At 35.7% G+C, this 19,425-nt stretch overlaps 1 protein-coding gene and 1 pseudogene across 13 annotated transcripts in view; one reads left to right on the top strand and one right to left on the bottom strand.

The window, feature by feature from the left end:
• Positions 1-19,425, top strand: part of LOC129772822 (kinesin-like protein KIF21B) — a 142,939-nt gene that overhangs the window by 19,731 nt on the left and 103,783 nt on the right. The gene's annotated exons all lie outside the window — the stretch shown is intronic.
• On the bottom strand, positions 19,253-19,321 carry LOC129780994 (U4 spliceosomal RNA; annotated as a pseudogene).

Raw genomic sequence — 19,425 nt, 5'->3', positions numbered from 1 at the left:
TGCATTGGACCGTTGGAACTTCCCGAACCTGAGTGTGATGTGGAGATGGAGATGGGATCTATGATGTACAGAGAAATAGACCGGATGATCGGATCTCAGGATTCGTCTTTTGCATTCAGAAATCTGATCATTCGTGCTATGAAATGTAGCAACCTTGCCTCGACGCAAAATAAACTTCAAAATAAGTAATCCGTATTCGTGGAGCAATTTAATCTGTATCAGATTAGCAGACACGAAAATAATTTTAAATTGCTTAAATTTCGATGAAATCATTACTCGATGTTGTTTAAACACTTAGAAAACAGTCCGAACTTAACGATTCTTCTATAAATCTTGTATACATCCAGCAACATGTTGGACGAAATACGTGTAATTTTGTAATAGAGCCCATTAAAGAATGCATTTCTTTTGCTTGAACACACGTGCTGTCGTTTGAACAAAGACTGTGTAGGTGTTACTCACGATAGCGTCTCGTTATCATTCGTCGAACCGCTTCTGGTGATTGTCTCATAGGAATCGCAGTTGTTCGCTCTCTACCTTTGCGAATATGTTGACCATGGATTATTGACACAGCTCAAGACATCCTAGAATGACGTTGTCCTGACTGCGCCAATTCATCAAACGACACACATAAGAATCCATCGAGGGCACTCTTTTGTTTGTTTCGTCTCCTCCAACCACATAATATTAAAATATTAATTCAAAATGAGTAATGATGTTCCTAATAATTAAAGTAACTGTGGAGCATTGGATCTACACACGTGCTCTTCAATCGGTTTTTTTTATCAGGATTGACGACAATAGCTTGACTGTTATTTTGCATTTCGAGCATGGGTGTGATTAGAATAATTTCAATAATTCATTGTGCTCATCCAAAAAGGCTTCCAGCTCGCCGGCGATATTCCTAGTTTTAGTGAAATTGAGGTTACTTGCGTATGTGTAGGGGGAAATTCGATGAAGAGGACGAAGTGCCATCTGACATTAAACAACGTAAATAAATTCGTCCTGTTTAAAAAACGAACGACGAATCAATTATTTGGTATCGTTTATATAAAAATACATATATCGCGATAAAAAAAAGAGATGAGGGTGAAAATTGTTATTAGTTTTTTTCAAGCCAAATTTATGTTTTAATACGAAAACAAAGTTATTCAGATTTTATTTGTGCATGGGACCACCCTAATCGGTATCAAATATAAAGTAATAGGTATCCTAGCGGAATCATATATAGTTTACGACCTATTCTCATGCCTACCAAGTTTTTTGAGTATAATATCATTAAAATCGGTCGAGCCGTTTCGGAGGAGTGTGGCCACGAACATCGTGACACGAGAATTTTATATATAAGATGAAAAGTTTTAGTAAAAATATTGAAAATGTAGATAATTGATTAAATAAGTGTCTGGGATACGTGTTCCAAGTAGGTAAACAACATGATGTAGAAATTTATGCTCGACGTTTTATGCATTTTTGAGTCATTTGGCATCGAAAAAAAAAATTCGATTTTCTAAACTTCCTCCTTGGAAGATTTTCGAGGATCAAAAAAACAAAACTTTGAGCGCTTTGAGGCACCCCTAAATCATGTCCGATTGAGCTAAAACTTTGCACAGGTATTTTTTTGGTCCAATAAACAAAATGTACATGGTCGTTTTTTTTTTAAATTTGACATGACCATTTTCGCTGCCACCCTAATGTTCAGTGTTTAGAGTATCCTTTTAATCCCGTATATTCCTGTTAGACGTAGTTCTTCGTCAAATTTTAAACTGCCTTCACTACGGCTATGGGATTGTTGGTTTTGATCTTCGAACCGTTTGTGTGTCGATGCGAATCTTTTCAGTTCATCAGACCATTCCGGAGTTCGGTTAATGCTGTATGTTTAGTCGTGTTATTTTACTCACATTATGAAGTTGGTTAATATTTCCCTGAAAATAAGTCACGGGCAAAATCTTTGTACTGAAAAGTTAATTTAGTTTCAGTTAAAAAAAGTCCGAAGAAATAATTTCGTACTCCTACGTCAACAATGTGGTCGTGTCTCAGACACCATCGTCTATAAATTTACAATTCTTTAAAGAAAAAAAGGGCACAAGTTCCAGGACACCACCGCATTGTTGACGAAGGACTACTAAATTATTGCATTTGATTTCCCTATATTCGTTAGTTCCGATATTATGTTGGGAAGAAACGAAATTTAGTAATAAACTCTTCAGTAGAATTTTTTGAGCGCCCTGATGTGTGATTTTGTTTAAAGTTTCTTGAAAACTTTAAAAACAGATTTGTTGATCTTCATAGTAATTGTCATCCTCAACATATTGTGTTAGCTGATCGCTATCCATTTCAAAATTGAAAATCGAATCCACAGAACTATATATATATCTCTCGTTCGATGCATTGTGCCATCGAAGACTGAAACCATACCATGTAGGAATGTTGGGAATCAATTGATGAGTTCACTTGCAAAAACCCGTCGAAAATAATTATTTTTGACACAGAAAAATATGGGGTTTTGCAACACTTTGCAACACTTTTCACACGGGTACACCAGCGTAGAAGCAAGTGATGCCATCTCGCGTAAAAAAACGATTTCCAATATATTTTCCTAACACATTATTACTTGACATGGTTTATGTGTCAACTGGTGGGAGGAACTTGATTCTAATCCCTTTCCTCTACCACTCCGTGACCTCATCCGGGCGAACCATTTCGGTACACGCGTCGGTTGAATACGCGCCGGGTAACGAAAGCAAAGCAAAGAAGATGCTTATTACTCGAAAAATATGCCGTTTCATTAATGAATGAGTAGTCAATAAATTAAAGGTGCTACAGAACCACTCCGTTTCACCTACGGATCGATCGGATCGAGTGTATACGAAAATAAAACATGACTGTGTAGGATTCGGTGGGTTCGCGTGAACTCGTTTTGCGACCCTCTCCGTCCAGATGGACGTCGACGGATGGCTGATACGGACAGGGGACTTTGCTCGGGGTCGATTCAGATTGGTGTGATGGTGTGTAGGGAAAAATTTGCGACGACCACGTTATGCTGTTTTTGCTCGATGTGCTGGTGATGTTTACTTCCACCCCAGCAGCAGCAGCAGCAGCAGCGTGGAATGGATTTGACTACATAACGGTGCCGTTTGTTGGTGGACCCTCCACTTTTTTGCGTGTCACGTTCATTCATCCCAATTGCCGGCAGTTTTTATGGGCTTCTCGCAACATGCAATCGTATCATCTGGATGGGACAGATGAGTATTTATTTGTCTGCTTCCTTCGAGAGCGGAGGTTCGCTGTTCGATATCCACTGAGCTGTGGTCAATCAATATTCCGTTCAAAATCAATCGCATAATTGTATGGTACACCCACAGCTTGATGTCACCGAAATCGACGAATTCTGTGTGTGCGATACGTCAAGTTCAAAATTTTCCCCTTTTCACAGATAATGTTAACTCAAGCAGTAGCCCTTCAAACACACGTCCGCAAGACATTACTTTGTATTTGTAGCATTTTTGCTGATTGTATATGTTGCAAGCATTCCACGGTTTTACCTCTAGGGGAAAGCCGGTTAACAGAAACTGTTTTAAAGGTCATTTTTCAGTTTTCTAGCTATATATTTGTTATATACATAAAGTTGCTGGAAGGTAGGGTTTTTTTTGTAAAAAGAGTGCATTTTCTTGCCATGAGTTTGAATCAAAATCTATCATAGGTCGAGATTAGAATAACGAATAAACCAATATTCTTTGCGCGACCAATTATTCTAGAGAAAGCTCATATAAAACTCAACAAAAAAAAAAAAAATACCAACAAATTTTGAGAGCACAGGAAAGATATGCCGATCTTCTGTAATTTTATTTATCCGCGGAGTACCGAAATTATGAAAACGTGATTCGTTACCCAGGCTTATGTCAAAATTAGAAAAATTTCCTGTCAAAACAGTATCGCGTTAAATTCGTACCTGTTCTATATATGAAGTTGTTATGAAATCTGGTGCGATGATTGACTTCATTCTCCAGCCATTATTTGGAATCGAAAACCCACCAAAGGTCAAGTTCAGAACAATGTTAACATCATGCGTGACATCAATTATTACCGTGAAAGCTGTTACAGGGGTACCGAGATTATTCAACCCCAAACCATGTTGAGGACGCACGACGTACGATGCTCAATTATGCATCGTTTTCAATTCTATTTCCATCGCACTTCTCCGCTTATCATTATAGAGATCTATGTTCGAAACGAGGACACCACAATGATCATTGTGTTTGGTGAGTTATTATTAACTCATACCCGCGCGATTTGGTGGTTTCTCGCAAGATCAATAACCTGAGACACGGAGCTTGCAAATGGTCCATTGTTGCTGATGCAGCAGCAGCAGTAGCAAAAACGCACATGCTACCGTTCCGAATCGATGAAATACGCTTTCATTTCGTTAACCCACTGCACTTATTTCTGCTGGTTTTATGGGCCCCCTTTTTCGGTTTCTCCAAACGCCGCTGTGGTGGCAATTACCGATAATGGAGTGCGAGCGTCGGGACTAGTTTCACCGCAATGATCCGCAATTTCGCGCGCGGATTTCGCCAAAATTGAAACTCTCTGGTCGATCGACCGGCAACGTTACATAACGATGAACACGATGTTCGGTAAGCCCAAGATGCTGTCGCTGTTGCTGCTTTTCCAACGCTGCTAATGATGGGGGACCCACAAATGGATCCCACGTGGAATGAAATGAAGCTTAAACTATTCCCCTTTACGTTTCACCTTTCACGGATTTGAACTTCCACTTGTGTAGGTTGTAAAAATAGTTTACACACTCATAAATCATCTCTTGAAACGACACGTCTGCACGTAATGAGAAAAATATCTCGTTTTGGCGATGATGCTGCTTCATAACAGATTATTCAAATGTCGTTGTTGGAGCTGTTGCTGCTGCTGCCGGAGTAAACAAATTGTTTCGAGGAGCTTTTGCGTGCAACTTGAATCTGTTGAAAGCGGGCCGCTTTCGGACAAATTGTTTGCAAAATAATAGCTAGTAAAATCTGCTGATTTATGGAACAACTGCAAGATCATTTATTTAAAATATTGGTTGACCGTTTTGTTTTAAAATTGTTTTCTTGGAGATTATATTCGGGATTAGAATCAAGATCATTGTAGGTTGATCAGTCACATTTAGTTCATTTGAAGATATGTTTATGGCACGGGTTTCAATTGCGTTAGAGAACGATCCTGATGTCGAGTGATTCCAATCCACCACAACATACGTGTCAGCAAAATCTCGATGTAAACTTCAGTGATGAACTTCAGCGGAGTGTTGTGTTGGTGGACATATGAAACTAACGCCTTTCGGAAACTTTAGGAGTCAATAAGCCTAGCCAAATGTGGGAAATGTGCTCCCGTGGCCGAGTGGCTAGCGTCCCGTTCGCGATTCCCGTTCTGGTCGGAGATTTTTCGTCAAAGAAATTTCATCCGACCTGCACTGTGGCCACGCGTATTCTAGAGCTTGCCACTCTGAATGCATTCAACGCATGTATATTGAGACGGCGAAGTTCCTCTAGGAACGTTAGTGCCATTCAAGAAGAAGAAGAAGAAGACGAATATAGGAGATTGAATCGATGGGTTGTTTATCAGATGATATATTGTATATAGCGTCAGAAAGTGTATGTACTTTTGAAGGTTCCTGTAATGTCCCTTCTTTATAATGTGCAACAATTCTCAAGGTGTCAAAATTCGGAATCTTTCATTTTTTCCTGCATGTTCTGTGTTTTGGTTTCCATTTCACCCCCGTATACTCCGGTTAGGCGTAGTCCCACGTCAAAAATCGTGAAATGAATTACCGTTCAATTTTATATTTTTTCCCAATTTTCTGATTATTTTGAATAACATGACATGTTTTCATAGCATCTATATATATAAAAAAGGATTTCTCTCTGTCTGTCTATCTAATTCCTATGGACTCGGAAACTACTGAACCGATCGACATGAAAATTGGTATGTAGGGGTTTTTGGACCGGGGAAGGTTTACGTGATAGTTTGAGACCTCTCCCCCTTTTCTAAGGGGGTGGGGGGGCTGCCATACAAATGAAACACAAATTTGTACATTAATCGAGAATTAATCAAGCAAATGAACCCAAATTAGGCATCTGGAGGTTTTATGGTGCAATAAATGATTCTATGGTGGTTAGAAACTCCACCCCCTCTCTAACAATGAAATACAAATGAAACACAAATTTCTGCATTGCTCGAGAATTAATCAAGCAAACGAAACCAAATCATGTATATGAAGGTTTTAGGGCGCAATAAATGTTTTCGTAAAAGCTTAATCAAACAAATTGAGCCAAATTTGGCATGTGAAGATTTTAGGGGGCACGAAACGTTTCTATTCTATCATATATTCTGTATCAAACATTTATTCCATGTAACGGAGAAACATGTTATTTGCAAGTGGTTGAAAAATCTTGAACGAGAATTGTGTCTGAAAATAATCTGATATTATAATGATGAGTTTTGGTGGAAGTAGGATAAATGATCTTGGTTTGCCCAATTTAGAGTGTTTTTACCAGTGGCGTCTCGTCCATATGTGCACCTCGTGCACTGCACAACCTAATATTTAAAAAGAAAAAAATATAAAACGCTCTTACTCTGCTATGCACATGATGATACGATTTCACTCGCACCAGAGCTGCAGGGATGCTGGATTTTGATACAATTTTCTTCAATCGCTTCAAATTTCTCATTTACCAACATTCTGTATGGTATGTATGGTAATACACCACAACAACGAGAACTCTAATATTGACAAAGTGAAATTAGGAAATGAACTGCGAGTGTTCTATAAGAAGCCAGAATTTGCCGAGAAGAAAATACCGGAGACACTGATCGGTAACAATCTTGACGATATTTTTCCGGAAATTGTTTCATTCGCAAAGCTAATACTAACGCTTCCTCCAACCACAGCATCGGTCAAACGAAGTTTTTAAGTTCTTCGTAGACTGAAAACCTACTTATGATCATCGATGGAAGAGGAGCGACTGAAAACGCTTATGATTATGGCTATTGAGAACAAATCGCTTGATGAGCTTCAACATCAGGAGCAATTTATTGGTTTGAAATATGAGGGGACTCGGAATAGTTCAGTCAATCCACTAAAATTCTTAGATAAAAAAAACAATATTCGAGCACTAATAAGCCCCTTTCTTTTGAAAGGTTGAGCAGAAATTTATGAAATTTTGGGTTTCGCTGGTTCACCGTGTAGGTGCACAACTAGTCAATCTACTCACGAGACGCCACTGGTTTCTACGCAACTAGTAAATGCAAATCGATTTTTCTTCGTGAAAATCACATATAATCGATACGAATTTGGGTTTGCTGAAAAGCCCCAAGTCTCTAGTTGCTAGTACTACCATAAGGCGTTGGAATTATTTAAATTTTTATGTTTTTCAACGATTTTCCTCAAAGAGAAATTATGATCATGGTTTGACCACCTCTGATCATGGATTGTCCAAAAAATGATTATGGTTTGTCCAGTTTTAGAAATCACCATTTTTTAATGAAAAAATTCTAATTTTCGAGTAGATGTTGCATTTATCATTGCTTGAGTCTACTGTAATGATATTGATCCATTCATAATTTAGGCTTTCTTCAAAATATTGCCTTTTCTTGGGCATTTTAAAACTGTTCACCTCAACACACTCAACACAGAGAGACTATATTTCTGCCATGCGCGAAGCACATAATAAACAAACTGCAGCGCGCCAAGTGGTTGCCATAGAAATCATATGGACAAAACAACAATAATTATTTGGACAACTCAATTCAACTCAACTTCAATTCTGATCATATTGAAGGCATCGAAATGGTTTAGCTATGAATATTTAATACAAATGGTGTGCAAGCATGATGTTTACAATATCTGTGGGTGTTATAATCCAGAAAAGGTCTGAATTCGTTGACATCAATAGAAAGTGACATTGACATTGACATCAATAGAAAGTGTATTTTATCATCCTTTAAAACATGTGAATCCGTAAAATATACTATAAAACTACTGTAAATCACGGAAAAAACTATTTTATTCATATGTTTTGGAACATTCGAATACCTGATTTGACAAAGGTGTGCTGAATTAGAGCATTCAAAACAGTGGACAAACCATGATCATATTTTCGACTGGACAAACCAAAATCATTTACCTTACTAGAAATATTTTAGTAAAGGGTAAATTCAAAGGGGGCGATTAGAAGATCAAACAATCAACAGTTCTGCGATTGGACTCATGAACTTGCGCTTAGTAAGAAAACGTTGCTACCGTACAAATGAAACACAAATTTCTGTATTACTCGAGAATTATTCAAGCAAATGAAACCAAATTTGGCATGTGGAGGTTTTAGGGTGCAATAAATGTTTATATAATGGTATGACACCCCTCCCTCCTCTGGAATGGAGAGGGGTTCCATAAAAATATTACACATGTTTCAACCAAAAATATTTCAACAAAACATGACAATTGAAAATTTTCGGAAAACTCGGAGAATTCGAAAAATTCAATTCGCATGTGTTCTACATTTACATATTGAAAAGCGTTGTTAGTCTATTTGATGTTTGCGCTAGCGAAATTGATCTTTGTTCGAAACTGGAAATGGATTTTAATGCGATGAAACGCACTCTATATCTTTTTCTATCTATACCAAAAAAAAAAAGGATCACCGGATGTGTTGATAAGAGCATAACTCGAGGAAGGAATTTAACGATTAAGGGCTGTATTTATTCTATCATATTTTTTGTAGAAAAGAAGAGGGGTTTGGAAGACTTCTCTTACAATTCTTTTGTCCAAGTACTGAGAAGTTTTGCATGGCCTTCAACTTTTCGCATTTTTCGAACGTGTCCAGTCGACTCAACCTCCAGATAAATTTTAGAAGCTTCACTTTTCAAAATCTTGTAAATTTCTGCCTGTTTAGCGTATGTCATTCCAGTCTGTCGGTCGTTAACTATGAGCCATCGTTGCCCATCAGAATAGCTTGGTTTGCCTTCTGATTTTATTTACCAATATGATTAAGCTCACAAATGATGTTATTTTGATAATTTTCTCACCTGTTTATAATTAAACGGAATGCAATTGCTTGTATTCGGCTCTAAACGAATGCAATTTTCTCTGTGCACTCACTTCTGTCGCAACTTTTCACTGTTGGGTAAACTTTGACGGTTACAGTAGCAACCAAAATATAGTTAAATTTTTACTAACTTTGGTCACTGACTGTATAAATAAACAACGCATGTGAATATAAAAAAAACGAACGAAAAACTAATTTCATTGGCAATATGCTCGAATTTGCAATGCAGTGATAATTTGATTGGCCCCAGTTTTGTAGCACATCTTACTTTAACGTAAGAGTTTTCAAGGTGGAAACAGAATGCCGCGTTGTGCGTTGCTTCTCATCAGCAGTCATTACTTGCGTTTTGTACTAAAACATTCGCCCGACGCAGTCTGTTGATTTGCAGTCACAATCTAGCATTCGCGTCACCACTTTTCATGTAAACAAAAACAAAATAAATTTCGTATGAAAATCTTATTCTTGTTGTGTATACGGATCAGTTGAATGTTTTTAAAAACAACACATTAACATATCCGCGCTGGCGGCATTGAACATCGTTTAATAGTTTAGGGGTAAGTGAAAGAATAGCTAATTTCCAGTCGGAATGAACACGATTTCACAATTTAAATTATGAATGAAAATTAGCTTTTCTATATCAAACTAGTATTCTATTCAAATGAAAAACATTTTTGTTTGCAGGTGTTGAAAAAGTCCCATACGAAAATTGTTTATGAAGACAACTCTATATTATGATGAAAAAATTCAGCAACAATGTTGGAATTGTTTAGTCATATGGTTCAATGAAAGTCAGAAACACGTGCTTCAAGTAATTAAATAGCATGATGTGAAAATTTTCATTCAAATTTTAGAATTTAAAAACCGGCTTCGTGTCTACTAATCTGATAGAGATTACACTAATGAGTTTGGGACCCAAATTATGGCCCTAATTTGAAGTTGTCACCAGACGTCGACACCATGCCACTGTCATCGCGAATTCGGCGCAAGCAGTTTAGAACAAATGTTAGCGTTTAGTACAACGATGCTAACGACGCAACGCATTATTGTGTTCGACTAAATGGAAACACACATATTTAAAATGAAGTGTCAAAGCACAATTGTCGCAACGCGACGCATAGCGCGGCATTCTGGTCCCACCTTCAGCGTTCCAGCGATTTCTCGTTGACAAGATGCTGTATTCGACTCGGAGGCGTAAATCACCGGTTGTTGTGATAGATGTATTTAAATGTCAATTTAAACAACAACAGCTTTTGGATGTTTTGAACACCACACTTGTTTTTCTTTATCTAGAAATGCGAATTTATATGAATATATCATGGAAAAACAGCGTTGGAGTTGGCCGATGATAAAAAAAAGTTTCTAAGGCAGACAGGTTACTTTTTGTGGGGGATCGAATTGTGGATTATCTCCACGATTACACTGTTTACGATTCGACTGTTGTTGGTGGTGGGTTGAATAGATATCGGTCACCTGTGAAGCGAAGCTGTTGCTCCAGCAGTCAAACAGTCTCCTACGCCGCGTTAATTCGAAACCTGTTGATTGCGAGTGCGGGGGAGCCGAAGTTGGCGTAAAAAAAAAAACTCGCCGTGAAGTAACTTTTTTGAATGAAGACAACACGCAACCGCTGACAGACGGGGGCGGGGAATAATCCAGTGCCGTGTTCACCGACCATATGTTTTGAGCGCGAATTAAGCGCCAGTGTGACGGTTGACTTAAGGAGAAGCGATCATTAACGATCGAATGGTTTGCGATTTGTTACGAGCTGTTGGTGATCTGATGTTATTTTTCATCAAATGAGGATACAAATTTGGATAATACTCAGAATCAATTCATAATTGGTATACAACGAATCACGCATATTATTGAATTAATATTATCATGTGTATGTCTAGTTTTTTTGTTTGACTATGTACCGTTCATATTGTCTATAACAGATACATGAACGTTCAATGGAAAATACCCGATAATTATAACCTGACACAATAATCATCGCTACAAATGTACAAGTCATTCTAGACAAATACGAGTCACTGATTGGAGTCACCATTGTCATCATACCCTCGTGTGTCTTACATATTACGAATCGATCATTAGTAATATTCAAGTATATTTGATTAACAATTACTATCTTGGCGCCAGTAGTGGAGAGCATTGAATCAGATGAGCTTACAAAACTATATTTCTTGGGATGGAAAGCACGATGAACACTATCGTCATTAGTGTCACACTTGCGTACACTAATCACGAATTTATTACGGCATTTTCAATCTGTGAGCGCGAGCGCGTGATTGGCGTATTAGGATAGGAATATTTACGATTGACAATCACGTGAAATGTTAAGTGAACGTTGAGGTATTTCTTCAATCTGTAATTAAATATTCATCGATGAGCCATCGTTTAGAGTGATTAAAAATGTGGTCATTTTGCAGTTGTTTCTTCGAATTATAAATTCGACTAAAAAGTTTTAGTTTCTGTTGTGTTTGTTTGAATAAGCGTTAGCTCTTGCGCTCCATCGACCCCATCTATATATATAAAAATGAATTTCTGTCTGTCTGTTCGTCTGTCTTTCTGTTTGTCTGTCTGTCTGATTCTTATTGACTCGGAAACTAGTGAACCGACCAACATCTGCCATACAAATGAAAAACAAATTTCTGCATAACTCGAGAACTAATCAAACAAATGAAACCAAATTTGGCATGTGGAGGTTTCAGGGTGCAATAAATGTTTTTACGGTGGTTAGACACTCCACCCCCTCTCTAAGGGGAAGCTGCCATACAAATGAAAGACACATTTCTGCATAATTCGAAAACTAATCAAGCAAATGGAGTCAAATTTGTCATGCGATATTTTAGGGGACACAAAACGTTTACATGGTAAATAGAAACTCCTCCCCTCTCTCTGGAATGGAGAGGGGGTCCTATAAAAATTACACATATTTCAACCAAAAATATTCCAACCAAACATGACAATTGAAAATTTTCGGAAAACTCTGAAGGAAAAAGGGAAAATTCGGAAAATTAAATTCCCATATGTTCTACAATTACATAGTGACAAGTGCTGTTAGTTCATTTGATGTTTGCGCTAGCGAAATTGATCTTTGTTCGAAACTGGAAATGGATTTGAAAGTAATGAAATGCCCTATATCTTCTTCTATCTATACCAATAAAAGGTATCGCCGAATGTGTTGATAAGAGCAGAACTCGAGGAAGGAATTGTCCGATTTAGGGCTGTCTTTATTCTGTCATATTTTCTGTTTAAAACATTTATTCCATGTAACGGAGAAACATGTTATTTGCAAGTGGTTGAAAAATCTTGAACGAGAATTGTGTCTGAAAATAATCTGATATTATAATGATGAGTTTTGGTAGAAATACTAGGAATTTTCTAGTAAAACGTAAGTTCATCGGGGTCGATTAAAATATCAATCAATGAACAGTTCTGCGATTGGACCCATGATCCATTACTTATAGTCAGAAAACGTGAATGTTTGAAGGTATTGATAATAAAAAAACAGTTTGCCGGGTCACCTAGTTCCATACAATACTTAAAATACATCTTTTATTCATTATGTATTTAATGTAGATGGCGGGCCTTTAAGGACAGATGTAGGAATTACTTGCGTCATATTTATCAGTAGTACTTAGTTGAGATTTCTATGCCGAATCACACGCCTTAAATGTATTATGGAGTGGCTTGCTCTAGAATACGCGTGACCACAGTGCAATTCGGAGGAAATTTCTTCGACGAAAAATCGACGAAAATTTTATTTCTCATACATTTGTAGCCATATGTAGCATCCCTCTCTTGCTACTTGAATTACAATTTGTAGAATCATTAACCTGAACTGGAACTTGTTGATCCATCGGCTGTTATTCAATGTTATTCAAGAATTGTTTTTCGGAGAAATCGACCAATCGGGACTCCTCATGCTTTTGGTTTCTGCTAAGACGCTTTTGTTCATCTTTCTTTCTTTGTCTCGAGATATGAACTACAAAGTTCATTGCCTCTAGCCTTGCAAAAACGCATATAATGGTTTACAATCCTGTGAGACGGTGATACTTCTGCATGTTCGGAGTTTAAGTTGCAAATGTCACTTCCACACACTTTCTTGTTTTAAATTTGAACATTCATTCGCCTTTAGTTTTGAGAAAGGTCAATCTAGGACTACGATCTCTGTCAAAATTTATCTCCATCCCCATCTTTATCTCTACCTCCATTTCTCCCCTTCTCTATCTCTATTTCCATCCTCTTCTCTATCACTATCTCTGTCTCCTTCTTTATCTCTATCACTGTCTCCTCCATCTCTATCTCCATCTTTATCTTCATCTTTATCTCCATCCTCTTCTCCATCTCCATCTCCATCTCCATCTCCATCTCCATCTCCATCTCCATCTCCATCTCGTATCGTTACGTTCTCGTTATCGTAATCGTAACATATAGACGCTTACGATGATAACTTCTATCTCCAACTACTCCACCTACTAAAACATATTGACATATCATAGAAAAACATACTACCGTTCTATAGAATTTCGAAGACATTTATGTAAGTTATGAATCGCAGAATTCCATAAAATCATGTTATACAGCCATTTCATGCCAAACCGATATAGTGGTTCTCAGATTTTCGTGGTAGTGGTAGTTTTGTTCCTTATCACAAAAAATTAGACCCGTATTTTTTAATTTTTTCAGTAGGGTGACCATTTCCATTTTAGGGTTGTCCCAAAAATCAACTTTTTCCTCTTTTTTTTTTTCCAAAAAATATTTTTTTTAAATTTCTCAACTTTTGAACTACTAGACCGATTCAGATGATCGACATATCAAATTAAAGCCAATCATCTTTTTTTTTGCTTTTTTTGTTTTACATCTGCAGAGAACTCGAATTCTGTTCTCGTTACTATTGATCGTATTAGTTTATTTTTGTTTTCATTGTCTCGGGACCAAGGGCGCTATAATTTTTTATATTTTTTCTGAAAAGCTGAGGATTTTTCACATGACATATGTCGAAACCAGAGAGGCGTTTTTTTTTCGTTTTTTAAGTTATGATTTTTCAAAATTAACCGATGGTTCGAGAAATCAATTTTTTCCTGTTTTTTCCAACACAAAAATTTAAAACTTTTGATCTACTGGACCGATTCAGATGATCGACACATAAAACTAAAGCCAACTAGATAGCCTTTTTGAAAAATATTGGACTTGCGCAAAAAAAGGATTTTGATTTCGTAATTATTTACTGTATTAGTTTTTTATAGTTTACATAGATACGGGACCAAGGATGTTATATTTTTCAATATTTTTTCTTGAAAGCTGAGGTTTTTTTACGTAGCAAAAAAAATCAGAGATGTGTTATTTTTCGTTTTTAAGTTATGATTATTTTTAGTCTTTGTTCTACATTTCTATGCGACAAGACTAGATGTATGCGACTAGAATTCAATTAATTGGTAAATGTGTCATTTTTTCAATAAAGGCTATCTAGTTGGCTCTAATTTGATATATTGATCATCTGAATCGGTCCAGTAGTTCAAAAGTAATACATTTTTGAACAAAGTCATTTTCGGAAAAAAAATTGTGAAAAATAATTTTTCGAACCATCCGTTAACTTTGAAAAATCATAACTTAAAAACGAATAAAAACGCCTCTCTGATTTCGACATATGTTATGTGAAAAATCCTCAGCTTTTCAGATAAAAATATAAAAAATATAGCGCCTTTGGTCCCGAGACTATGAAAACAATAAAAAACGAATACAATCAATAATAACGAGAGCAGAATTCAAATTTTCTGTAGGTGTTAAACAAAAAAAGCAAAAAAAAGACCAGGTGATTGGATTTAGTTTGATATGGCGATCATCTGAATCGGTCTAGTAGTTCAAAAGTTATGAATTTTTGAAAAAAGTCATTTTTGGAAAAAAGAGGTTGAAGTTGATTTTTCGGACAACCCTAAAATAGAAATGGGCACCCTAATAAAAAAATAAAAAAACGGGTCTAATGTTTTGCAACAAAGAATTAAATTAACACTTTTGACGAAAATCTGAGAACCACTATATCGGTTTGACATGGAATGGATGTATAATTGTTAAAAAAATTGTAAATTTCTTCATTGTATCGTGTCTCGAAATCCGGACACCTTTGCTGTTAATTCGGCACACATTTCGTTAGCATCATTTTTCGAAAGATATTAATTTTTAATTTTTCTAGAGCTTATTATTTAATTGTTATTCTATTGTAATCCTAAACGAAACATCAATAATGAACAAAAGTTATGAAATTTATTTTATGATTATTGTTTCATGAACATACCTTTATGCAACTCCTTCAATAAGAAATTTCATCGTTAATTTTGATCCTCCCGGATTTAAAATCATCTTCTGAATGTGCTTTTTGTTCCGGATATGGGTTTGTGGAACACAAATATTTGTTTCGATTTGATTGACTTTGACATTTTTTTTGTTAACAGCTAGTTACAATGCTTGACACTACATTAAATTTATGCAATAGTAACTATCAGTCACATTAATTCAACATGCAAAATATGTTATGATTTTGGTATGATATAATATGTAGAGTACAATTCAAATGTACTCGGATTAAAAAGCCGTACGGGTTCAAAACCATCACGGTACTAATATTGAAAGTATTCCATGAAAACATGACATATTTACTGATTGGGTGTCAAACATAGACGAGATCATACGACAGAACGGTTCGAAAATGATCATTTGGTGTTGAAGAGGAACAGTCTTTTAACTCGAAAACAATGCTCGAATTCACGAATGTTGCAAGGTTGGTCGGAAGAGTTACGAGTGAATCCGGAAATACTCCTGCATATACACAAGCTCTATCTTTGCAAAAAATATAACGATCATTTTGCTTTCCATTGCTTCGAATTTTACTTTAGATACAATGCAAAATACAAATGCAGAAGAACCTGTACAACCGCGAGCGGATGATCCGCGGTGCGGGTTATCCTCAAAAATGTAGTTCTTTAGTAATTTTTTAGATCATCCTGAAGGGCCTGGCCGGGTAAGGGAGTAAAAAGTGCCCCCAAACCAAATTACTAGCTGTATGGCAAATATTGTAAAGGAAATTAAATAAGAAATTTTGGCGGTTTATTTGAACCCCTATGTGGTTTGACGTAGGATCCATAGTGAAAAACGTACTTTTTCGTTTATTTCACGCCATCCTCAAAAGATCCGAGATAAAAATTTGAAAAAAATACTGAATGTGCATCTTCCTACGGTGTATCAAAAAAAATTATCAAAAAAAAATTTCATCAAAAATTTTAGTACCAAAAAAAATATTGAAATTTTGAAATCTTGAAATTTTTTTTTTGAGATTTAGAGATTCAGTACTACTCTAATTCATATTTAAATGTGTTTCTACGGCTTTTCTAGATATGTGTGATTTTTTGAGATTTTTTTCAGTGTTGCGCGGTATCAAAAAATATTTTTTTTATATTTCCAAAGAGTGGTTAGGTAAGGGAGTAAAAAGTGCCCCCAAACCAAATCACTAGCTGTATAGCAAATATTGTAAAGGATATTAAATAAAAAATTTTGGTGGTTCATTTGAACCCCTGTGTGGTTTGACGTAGGATCTATAGTGAAAAACGTACTTTTTCGTTTATTTCACGCCATCCTCAATAGATCCGAGATAAAAATTTGAAAAAAATACTGAATGTACATCTTACCACGGTGTATCAAGAAAAATTATCAAAAAATATTTCATCAACAATTTTAGTACTAAACAATATATTTAAATTCTGAAATTTTTTTTTTTGGGATTCAGAGATTCAGTACTACTCTAATTCATATTTAAATGTGCTCTTACGGCTTTTATAGATTGATACATATCTTCAAACTGTTTTTTTTTCAAATATCTAATAATAAAAAAAAAATAAAAAAAATACACAGTACAAAAAAATTTTATAGATTTTCTGGCATTTCGAAATTTTGAAAAAAATATAACTTTGAGACCCACTCCTGCTCAAATTTTCATTTAAATGCGTTCGTATGTGTCTTTTTTCTACATGTGGCGTAATTTTTCCTGAATTTTTAAGAGCATTGTGTGACATAAAAATAATTTTCTTCATCGTCTGCATTATTATTTTTATTTTTTTGAAATCGATTATTTTATTGTATTCGTGGTTGTCAATTGAAAGATTAAAATAAAAAAAAAAAACAAATCGGATTCGTGGTCTCAAAGTTATATTTTTTTTCAAAATTTCGAAATGACAGAAAATCTATAACATTTTTTGTACTGTGTATTATTATTATTTTTTTTATTATTAGATATTTGAAAAAAAAACAGCTTGAAGATATTTATCAATCTAGAAAATCCGTAAGAGCACATTTAAATATGAATTAGAGTGGTACCGAATCTCTAAATCCCAAAAAAAAAAATTTCAAAATTTAAATATTTTTTTAGTACAATTTTTTGATGAAATATTTTTTTGATAATTTTTCTTGATACACCGTGGTAAGATGCACATTCAGTTTTTTTTTTCGAATTTTTATCTCGGATCTATTGAGGATGGCGTGAAATAAACGAAAAAGTACGTTTTTCACTATAGATCCTACGTTAAACCACATAGGGGTTCAAATAAACCGCCAAAATTTCTTATTTAATATCCTTTACAATATTTGCCATACAGCTAGTGATTTGGTTTGGGGGCACTTTTTACTCCCTTATCTAACCACTCTTTGGAAACATAAAAAAAATTTTTTTGAATACCGCGCAACACTGAAAAAAATCTCAAAAAAATCACACATATCTAGAAAAGCCGTAGAAACACATTAAAATATGAATTAGAGTAGTACTGAATCTCTAAATCCCAAAATTTTTTTTTCAAGATTTCAATATTTTTTTTAGTACTAAAATTTTTGATGAAATTTTTTTTGATAATTTTTTTTGATACACCGTAGTAAGATGCACATTCAGTATTTTTTTCAAATTTTTATCTCGGATATTTTGAGGATGGCGTGAAATAATCGAAAAAGTACGTTTTTCACTATAGATCCTACGTCAAACCACATAGGGGTTCAAATAAACCACCAAAATTTCTTATTTAAAATACTTTACAATATTTGCCATACAGCTAGTGATTTGGTTTGGGGGCACTTTTTACTCCCTTACCCGGCCAAGCCCTTTGTCAGCGAGTGATAGGGTCTTCCTCTTTTGTTTTGGTCATGGCTTTTACATTATCTGAGGCGTACACGACCTTACGGATGGGTAGTTTTATGATTTCTGTTTTGATAAAAAATGCTAAAATAGCTTTTTTCCGTGTTTGCCCCTATTTTTAGCCCTTTGTTGTGTTATTCGCACTTTTCGTTATACGCGGAGACCTTGGTCGACTATTCCGCGACACAAGCTGACCATATGTCGAGATTTGTGTCTCCTCACGTCAATCTACGCATTGCACTGAGTGAAAGCTATCGCATCGGTCTTTTTCGGTCTTTTTCGCAATTGATTCGGTCAGAGGCGATTATGTTTTGCTTCACCAGTACTATTTTTTCACATTTCCAAAACACTTCAATCTACTTTTGGCATAAAACAACAATTAAAATAAAAAATACAAAACCGCTCTTTACAACGACGACATGAAAATCGACGCGGTGATACATCGAATGAAATAACGCCGCTGTTAGCAATATCGTCCATTCTTAGAGAATTCCCGTTTCTATTCGTATGCAAACCATCAAAATCCGCTCGTAGCGAAAATGGTTATTAACGTTAACTTTGTTTCATAATGTCGTGATTTGTTTCTAATATGGCACTCTTACGTCTTTCAGGCGTAATCCTACGTCAAAAAATCTGGTCGAACTGAATGAAACCATCACGGTATATTGTTATTGACTAAAATTGATGCGTTTGGAGTCGAGTATCGGGAGAAAAGTGCCTCTATGCGAGCAGAGACATGACAAAGTGAATACTGTCGGCAAATCACAATGTTATAAGAAGTTCGAAGAGTTTGAAATTGGTAATTTTGATGTGAGGAACGAGGAACATGAAAACCTGTCAAAAGTATTTATAAGATGCCGAATTGCAAACTTTATCGAACGAAGACGATGGCCAAACTCTAAAACTATGGATGGGTTATACCTATTATATAACCGCAAGGTTGACGTAGGACTTCCGTTGGCTTAGTACTCATTTGTGTTTCTTCAATTAGCAATAATCGCATCTCGGATGTTCCTCATTGGGTACGATATCGCCGCTACGCAAAGCTATCTTTTGTGTGTATTGATTAAACTAGTGAATGAATGAAGCAATTTACGAATTCAATTGCAAACAAATCCCAATTTAGGTGAATTCATGCATTATGGTAGTAGT

Source organism: Toxorhynchites rutilus, chromosome 3 (assembly GCF_029784135.1).
Source record: "Toxorhynchites rutilus septentrionalis strain SRP chromosome 3, ASM2978413v1, whole genome shotgun sequence".
In the NCBI taxonomy this organism is placed as follows: Eukaryota; Metazoa; Arthropoda; class Insecta; order Diptera; family Culicidae; genus Toxorhynchites; species Toxorhynchites rutilus.
The sequence above is the reverse complement of the archived record's forward strand: the minus strand, read 5'-3'. Positions and strand labels throughout refer to the sequence as shown.